Below are 10141 nucleotides of genomic sequence, written 5' to 3'. Positions count from 1 at the left end.
AGAAGTCTAGCAAAACTCCTAGCCATTATGGACAACACCTCCCACCCACTACACTCGGATCTTGCGGAGAGAATGAGCACGTTCAGTGGAAGGCTCAGACTCCCAAAATGCAACACGGAACGACACAGGAGGTCCTTCATACCGACAGCCATCAGACTGTATAATGCATATGTTCCTTCTTGACTGCACTTAAATGTAGAATATATGTAGAATATATTTATATTATTCATATATTATATATCATATATATAATATATTATATATATTTTATTATTTATTATTATTCTTGTCTATTGTGAGCGAACTGTGGTGCTGAATTTCCCCCAGGGATCAAGAAAGTACTTTCTATTCTATTTCTATTCTATACACGTGTTATGCCTTTCAAGTAAGTGTAATATTCTTCTTCTTGCTAATAATAAACAATTTTACATACACCATGCTGCTAAATCAGAAGAATATTAGTGGCCTGCATTGAAAAGATACTTGAATAGAGAAGTCTCATTAAAGAGATTTTTCCATTACACAAGGTGACGCACCTCTTAGTTATTTTCCAGGTGCGGACAACAAACACACCTTTCACATTTGGTCTATGAGTTTTAGCAAGCTCTGCTTTTTGAGGTGAAGAGAATGTATTATTGACTCAGAAGAAATATTAAAACAGTGTTGAAATTGTATAACGGCTGTTTTGCCTTGTGACTCAAGCATCCTTTCCACCCCACCCGCCACAAAGACCACGTCACTGTCTGCAACCAGCCTCCACAGAAACCGTCTTTATAGTCCCTAATCATCACAATGGAAAAAAGAAGACATTTTCATAATTTGGGATTACATTTATTTTTTTAGTAGAACAGGTAATCAAAGGGCACTAATTTCTTGTCGTAAACCAAAACATTTTTCATTAACAAACACCAATGCAATACCATTTTGGGGAATATTTACACTATTTACAACATTTTTGGCCCACACCATATTCTAAAAATAACATGAATTCATTATCAATGAGTAATGTGATTAGATTACACTAACTTGCTCTGTCACACATAACACAAAACAGAAATATCAATATTTTTCTTCAGATGGCTTAACATATGTTGACTTAGCTAAACCTTGTGGTTGTGTCTCAAGTTGTGCACTTCATTACTTGTACTTAGCCTTTCGAGTGCTTGAAAGTTGTTCACACTGAGACATATGACAAAATGCAATGCAGCTGTTACGTTTCAGTGTTTGTCCACTGCATCCACGGGATGCAGAGACGTCAGGCAAGTGCAGAAAAGGAGCCCTTTTTATAAGGGAAAACTCAAGTTACTTAAAACACGAAGATGTGCACAAAGAAGAAACATGTATGAACCGCAAAGCAAGCAAAGTAAATGATCCAGCCAGGACACGGCTGTCGTAAGATGCATCCTGATTGGCAACCAGGTACAGATGTGTCCTAAGTGCCAGATAAAGGCAAACAGGAAGTGGAATTAAAAATAAATGTGCTGGGACAGGAAATAATTAAAAATACAAGAAGCTAATCTCTGTCATGTGAAATCATGGCAGCAGCATCAGTACCCGGATTTTGCACTTAATGGATCCTAACCACCCTTAATTATCATCATATTGGCCAATAGCAGAAGAGAAGGGGTTAACTTTAAGAAGAACAGGGAAGCAGGTAAATATTGCCATTATTAATGTAAGTAAAGACAGTAATATATTTGGGACAGCACTAGGCTGTCAAAATTGTCACCTTCAGTAACTAAGTAGTATACTTATTAAAGCATACAGTACTGACATAAGTAATTTTAAATGCTCTATAAAAGCAAGTGTCGTACAACTTCTGACCTTTTGACCTATATTTCTTGTCTTTTAAGAATGTCCGCTCATTTTCAATGTTCTTCTATTTTGTGCCATTGAATGGACCAGTTATGGGACAAAGGTGAATATGGAGTTATGCCAACCTGTCTACAGAATGTTTAGAATTTCCAAATATGACTAAGACAGGGGTCGGCAACCCGCGGCTCCGGAGCCGCATGCGGCTCCTTGACCACTCTGATGCGGCTCAGCTACATACATGCCGACCCCCCCGATTTTCCCAGGAGACTTATGGATCTCAGCATCTCTCATAGATTACTCCCAGGGAAAAAATAATCCTATTTACACTCTTAATACTAAATAAAGGGCGTGCCCTATTTGCACTGCAGTAATTGTCCTCTACAGCATTTACATACAGCATGCGCGTCCAGCCACATGTTGCATGTTGTTATTACTTGCTCACACAGGAGACAGCAAAGCATACTTACTAATCAGCCACACAGCTTACACTGACGGTAGCCGTATCAAACAACTTTAACATTGTTACGTTACAAATATGCGCCACACTGTGAACCCACACCAAAAAAGAATGAAAAACACATTTCTGGAGAACATCCCACCGTAACACAACATAAACACAACACAACCATTACCCAGAATCCCATGCAGCCCTAACTCTTCCGGTCTACATTATACACCCCCGCTACCACCAAATCCCCCCACACATCAACACCCCCCCCCCTCTCCGTGCGTTGGTTGAGCGGAAGAGTTAGGGCTGCATGGGATTCTGGGTATTGGTACCGTCAGTGTAAGATGTGCGGCTGCTGAGTTAGTACGCCTTGCTGTCACTTACGTGACCAAGCTGAAACTGCATTCTACGTGTGGTCGAGCAGGTACACTGTTAGGGCAGACTGTAGAGGGCGCCAAATGCAGTGTCATCACGCTCTGGTATTCGGGAGTCTCCCGGGAAAAATGAGAGGGTTGGCAAGTATGACGCTATCAAGCGCCGATCATTCAAAACTCGCGGGCTGCACTAACATCAAATTTCCACATTAAAGTGCGTGCCGGTGCGTGTGTCGGAGACCCCTGGTTAACATAGCACAAAGCATTTAAGCTTTGTATGCGGTGTTTTTCATTTTAAATTTAAAATTTTTTTTTGTGGCTCCCATTACTTTCTTTAATTTGTGAAACTTGCCAAAATGGCTCTTTGAGTGGTAAAGGTTGCCGACCCCTGGACTAAGAGATACAAGGTTGTTTTGGAACAGACAAAACCAAAACAAAACAATCATGACGCACTAGATAAAAAACAGTGACGCACAAGAGACTTATAAAAAATGGCAGAAGACCGGAACTCGACAGTGATTTTGGCTTGTGTGTGTCTTGTTTGCTCCGGAGTAACATGTGGTCTGTCTGCACGGCCAACTTAATTCAACCTGCACTTCTGATAATGGGTAAATAAATTTGTTGTACTAAACTACTTTTGTTGCCTGCTTAAGCTTCGGACAATCCACTACACAAATTGGCGTCACGAACAGGATGGCACAGAAGCTAAAGGTCGACAGCCGCTCCCGCTCTCTCTGTCAGGCAGACAGTGTGTTGCACGCGCGCATCACAAGGTAAGCAGTTTGCTTTAAAGTGTAAACATTTTCTGCCTGGAGAGAGCCGGATCAATAAGACTAATTGCTGAATCTATTTTTGATAAAAGATAGGTTTAGTCAGGTTCTCCAAAAACAACCTGGAATGGGGTAAATTATGGTTGGATTGAATTGTTTTATATGTGATTATTTGTCTGTGTGTTTGTTGAAAACGTGTGATTTCTTGTTTTTAACATAAGGGGATTGTTATTAGAATTTTGGTGGTTTGGAGTGTAGAAGCACAGACGATGTGAGACGAAAAATTTCTTTTAACCTCTTCATCCTCTGTCGTTGTTGGCAGAGGATGCTTTTTTCTGCAAGTGCATTAGGTTAGCCGGAGTTGGACACAGCGAAATTTAAGGCAAGGTTGGCTAACTGGTGTGACATTTGGCCCACACAAATTTATGACGTCTATGAAGGTCCTACGTATCTGTCTATGTGGAAACTGCAGCCGTGTAAAAAGCCTGATATAAGGTGATCGTTCAGTGACTCTGGTAAAGGAGATCAACTGAGCCAAGTTGTCACGAATTTGGAAATTTGCTGCAGTATAGATGGATAGAGTTAAGGGCTCCGTATGGTAAAGCCTTGGTGAAACTATATGGACTGACCAGACACGATGTACTGTAGGATTGGTGGGTGATTCCTGGTAATTCTACAGCGCCTTAGGCCGATTATCCGTGTTGGTCAGGAAGGATAACGCAGGTGCTGCTCCAATGAAACGGGTTAATCGCCGTTGTATGAGCAATGATGGAACCTGGTTTTTGTGATATGAGACAGCCGATTCCACAAAAGCATGCGTGCATTAGTTGTTTATATTTGTCCGGACAATGGGGTGGTATTGTAATTTAACAATGTGTGTGTATAATGAGGAATGCTGAAATGTGTGTGTATTGAGTGAGTCAGTTTATGTTGGTACATTTAGATATATGCGTAATTTAATAACTTTTGTGTAGCACCTGGTTTCTTATCTGGTTTAATTCCCCCCCCCCCCCCCCCCCGCAACCTCCCTTCACGCTTTTTCTCACAGCCCCGCTATCTGTAAAAGTTGGGAAATTGTCTAAAATGTGTGTGCTTGTGAGAAAGTAGACAAAGTTTATGTACAGAAAACATATGAGTGAATGATCTATCCATTTAATTATCTTATTCCGCTCTCGGAGGTTGGATCGCGGGGGCAGCAGCCTAAGCAGGGAAGTCCAGAATACCCTCCTTAAACTTGACTATTTGTCCATCTAAGAGTGAATGATAAATGTTGTTCTTATTATTAAGGTTCTGATATGATACAGCTGTGCTTCTGGATGAGAAAAATAGTTGTCTATTGCATTTACTTTTAACTGTGCTGGTGATTGTAACTGTGTGACACTGTGGTTTGAAAAAAAAAAAAAAAGGAGGCCCTGCTGGAAGACATTTTAAGATAAGGGATGTGTGCGTGTGACGAGGCTGTGTGAGTGACAGCTGCGTGAAGCGTGGGCCGAAGAGGTGTGACAATGTTAGCATAGCATTGGATTAGATTAGCATTGAGCTAGTTTAAAAAAAAAAAAAAAAAAATATATATATATATATATATATATATATATATATATATATATATATATATATATATATATATATATATATATATATATATATATATATATATAATTATTTAAATTGAACTAACCGAGAGGATATGAAAACGATGGGTGTACATGTTTTGAGTTCAAAATTCTGGAGGAAAAAAAAAAAAAAAAAAAAAAAAAACCTCAACAAAACGTAAAACCATACAGACGGACTTGGGTGGTAGCCACGGTTGTGCTAGGTCAAGCGAGGGTGGAAAGGATATGCAGCAGGGGGACTGCCAACTTCTCTGAACAAGACAAGCTCCAAAGTTGTAGCCAGAACATGCTCACAAAAAATACAGGTGTGACAGCAGGACGAACAGCAGGATACAAACAGACCCCTGCTGGACATAAGTGTCAACGGACAATGTTCAACACAATCTTTGAAGCATTCCTTTGTGGTCAACCTGCACACACCTTGTAATGACCTGCTTACGAACTGTGCCCTGACATTCAATACCGCACAGAAGGAACTTCCTGATGTTGCCTGACAGCACGACATCAGCTGACAACTACTGGGGACGCCTCCCAGGAACGAATGGAGGACGGGGACTGCTCCAACTGTCCTAGCACTGGCTGACTGAGGTGCGTCCGTGTGTCCTGCCACCCAAACCGCCAAAGTGTATGATCACCAATTAGACAACTCATAATAGGAGCCTTTTGACTCTTATATATGGTGGGACTCAAGGTATGGCCGCTCATGTGAACTATACTTACAACAATTAGAATGGTATAAGATGGACAACTAATGACCCACATTGTTCCTTTGCTCTCTGTCCTGCCTACGAAACCAAAAATTTAGGTCAAATGATAAAACAGGGCGTAGCTGCCGCTGATTGAACCGATACGCAAATACCACATTTTCAATTATTTCGGTTGTCTGTTAAAAACATAGCTATGGGCTGCAATTTGGACATTACTGCTGTAGGCTACAAGGAGCTAGCAGCTACACAACAGCTAAACTAAAATAACAAATTTAAGCATATCAAAAAAAAATTGTAGTTGCTTATTACATACACAAAGTCGCTTAGAGACAGAAGTCTGTAGAAAGTATTCAGTAACAAACGTGTCCGCATTATTAAACTTTCTACCACAGGAAACATACTGAACAAATACAGCAGTTACTGTCAGACTCTAATCCGGATTACCTTGTCTATCAGACACATGGTTAAAACCCACAACACCTTTCGTTCTAATTAATGTCCCGGGGGACAAGATTACAGAAAAGACAGATCAAGTGACAAAGGGGGGAGGAATTATGATTTATGAAAGGGAAAACATTAAAAGTAGATCAATTTGAGTATGTTGAAATTAAAATCACATTTTCCTCAGAAATGTATTTCAAGGTAATTGTAGTATACCGACCGACCACAGCTAAAGACATTTTTCTTGATTCATTTTCAGACATCCTCAAACAGCATAGTATGAAAGAAGTAACGTCATGGGGGACGTTAATCTGGACTGGTTAAATAAAACACGTAGAAAGAAACTTAAGGATATTATAAACGGCTTCTACATGATACAAATGATAAGCAGCCCTACTAGAATTACAATTGGATGACAAAAATCAAAGAGAACATCTGTAAATACACGAATACAAAACCAGAAAGAAGAGTGCTAAAATAAAAATACCATTGGATTAATAAAACAATTTGGATTCTAATAAAGACATGAGGACTCAGCTCTCATAAGAGCAATTATAACAGGTCTAAATACAGATCGTATGATTTTAAAAGTTTTGAGGAACAAAGTTACAATGTTTATGCGGAAGTCTAAGGCTGACTTTCACTTAGAATTAATCAAAGCTGCAAAAGGGAACATTAGAAAGTTATGGAAAACCAGATACAAACTTACGGAAAGAGAGCAAACAAGAAACAACACTATAACATTAAATATCAATGGCGCTACTATCGCAGACAGTCTGGACATAAGTAATAATTTTAATGAACATTTCATCCAGTCTGTACAAACCCTGAATAAAAAGTCCCTCAAAATCAGTGCAAATAATTGTCATTTATTCAGGATGGACTAATTTTAGAATTAACAAATGAAACAAAGTTAAACAAAATCTTCACTGCATTATCAGACTCACGATCTAGAGATATATATATGGGTTGGACACTATCTTCCTAAAAACATATAAGGATCGTATTATTGCTCATATAACAACAATTGATGAATAAATCAATAACGGAAAACACTTTCCCTACCACGTCGAGAAACTGCTACTATAATTAAATCCATAAAGCAGGAAATAAAGAAGACCAGAACAAGTACAGACCAATTAGCCTTCTCCCCGTTATAACAAAAGGAATAGAAAATTTGAAGTTAAAAAGCTGCTCAGACGATCACTAAGATGGGCATTATGTTGACACATCAATTTAATGAGTATTATATTTATCTATGAGAGCATTTTTGTTGTAAATTGTGAGGTATGGCTGTTAAAACCTTGGTTGTTGTTATGAATGATGACAGATGTGAATAAGAGCATGTATTGTCTTTGTGTGATGATGTAAATAAGGTGTGGTTGGGTATATTAAGTATGTGTCCATGAAGGGGCATTTGGTGACTTTTCTTAAAATTGATTACATGCTACAGTATGATTATTATTTTTTGATTAATTATTGATTATTATGAATGTATATATTTATTATGATTAATTAGTGTCATAATTTTATTGCTTGATTTTTGGATCCCTTTAATTTAGGTAGCCAGGGACTGCAGATGGAAAGTAGCTATTTAGATATAATCTGGTACAGAACATATCTGTTTCTGAACTTAATGTTTCTGTGCATTGTCCCATCATAGATAGACTAAATTAAATACAACTATTTAGTGAATTATTGAGGCCACAATAATTCACTAGGTGTTGTAAAATATCAAAGTACTATTGCAAAAGCGAACAGTGACCTCAAACATGACCTGTCCTCCGCCTCTGTTCTTGCTGCACTTGACTATCAGCTGCCTTTTCTTTTTCTTGGATGTTTCTGAAACTACTAATACTACTACTACTATTACTATTACTATTACTACGACTAACACTGTCCCTGTGAGAGGGACAGAGGGGGGAGGTGAGTTTGGATTGGGTCAAGTTTGAGCGTGTTGAGGTTTTATTTAATCGATATGATCAATCCGGTTCAAGGATAAAGGTACGTAATGATTTAGATTGACAATTGCAGTGGTTGGCGGAAGCAACCCCAACCTCAAAGGAGGGTGCCAATTCAGTAATTAAATGTTTTGTGAATGATCTAATATCCCGACATGGTTTCCCCAAAAAGATTAGGTCAAACAACGGCACCTATTTTAAGAAAACAGGTTAATCTTCTTCAGTCACAAGATCAGCACTTCTCAGGACCAGCAGCTTCCTAGGAAGGTGGAAAGACCATGAGACCAAAATGGTAAGTTTGCAAAATGTAGAATTTGTGTGCCAGTTCCTCTGAAAGCAGCCACTCCAGATTCCCTTGCACTCGCTAAGAGGGGCACGGTCAAAGCCGATCCAGGACCAACACCCGATACCTGACTGGAAGGAACCGAGAGGAGAGACAACACCTTGCCAGCGATGACGAGAACGACTAAGGTTGCCAGCCAATATGTGTCCGTCGGGACTCCAGCAGCTGTGGAAGGAGGCCCTGAAGCAAGCCTTCCCCAAAGCCCCAACGCCCCATACTTTTTCTCAGCTTTTCCCCAAAGCGGCCAGCGCGCACATGCCATTGCACAGTCTGCCCAATGGACTGAACCACACCCCAAGAAGAGACAGAGACAGACTGTTTGAGTGGATCTCTTTCTTCACCAAGCAGCCAAAAGCCCAACGAGGTGTCGGCAGGCCACCAGCCTGAGGCACCACCGAGCCATCTATACGAGCACTAATCGAACATGGACTCATACGAAATTCAGTTGTGTGTTCAAAATCAATTGGTAGCTACATTCATTGCAAATGCCGGAAAAAATATTTTTGCAAATGTCTTACAGTCATAAGTCTATATACATTAATCTATTTATGTTCAATGATGTTCATGATCAAAGTATTTGTTATTCCTTTACTAAATCAAAGGGTAGGCCACTAATTGTGTTCTGTGAGATGGTTTTACTGCAGGCTGGTAACAGCGATCGCTCTGAAGGAGGGTCATAGACGGAATTTTTGCCTCGTATAAAAACATTAAGGTTTTTGTCTCTATCTGTGGTAGAGATTTAACATGTGGTCTACATCAGGAATTGTTTTGGTCCAGGGTCTTAAGACCCTGGAAGGAGGGTATGTCGTAGAATTTCTGACCTTTTGACCTATATTTCTTGTCTTTTAAGAATGTCCGCTCATTTTCAATTCTCTTCTATTTTGTGCCATTGAATGGACCAGTTGTGGGACAAAGGTGAATATGGAGTTATGCCAACCTGTCTACGGAATGTTTAGAATTTCCAAATATGACTAAGAGATACAAGGTTGTTTTGGAACAGACAAAACCAAAACAAAACAATCATGACGCACTAGATAAAAAACAGTGACGCACAAGAGACATATAAAAAATGGCAGAAGACCGGAACTCGACAGTGATTTTGGCTTGTGTGTGTCTTGTTTGCTCCGGAGTAACATGTGGTCTGTCTGCGCGGCCAACTTAATTCAACCTGCACTTCTGATAATGGGTAAATAAATTTGTTGTACTAAACTACTTTTGTTGCCTGCTTAAGCTTCGGACAATCCACTACACAAATTTAACACTAACATGTTTACATTATCGGAGAGTTTGACAGTCTTCTTGTTGGTGACAGTGGGTACTCATAACAGTCCACCATATTGACAATGAGCTAAGACCCCAAAACCTCAATGTTTAACACCTGTGGCATTATTGTGGCCTGTGTTGTACTTCATAATATTCCAACGATTAAGGGAGAGCAGCACCAAGATCAAAAAACGGGTAACCCTATTATTTTTCCAACTACGGTATACAGCAATGTTTGTTGTGTCTGCGCTTCAGGCCCTCACCGAGAGCTGATGCATTGGTTTTGATGTGCCACTAGATGTCAGTGTTGTTCATAAGAATGAAGCCCAAACTTTCTGTTTAATCTTTTGGGGCACAATTACAGGGACAGTATCAAAGTAGATCTTCGTCTGAGCACTTCGTTAAG

Source organism: Entelurus aequoreus, linkage group LG02, assembly GCF_033978785.1.
Source record: "Entelurus aequoreus isolate RoL-2023_Sb linkage group LG02, RoL_Eaeq_v1.1, whole genome shotgun sequence".
Taxonomy (NCBI): Eukaryota; Metazoa; Chordata; class Actinopteri; order Syngnathiformes; family Syngnathidae; genus Entelurus; species Entelurus aequoreus.
Note: the sequence above shows the minus strand (reverse complement) of the source record.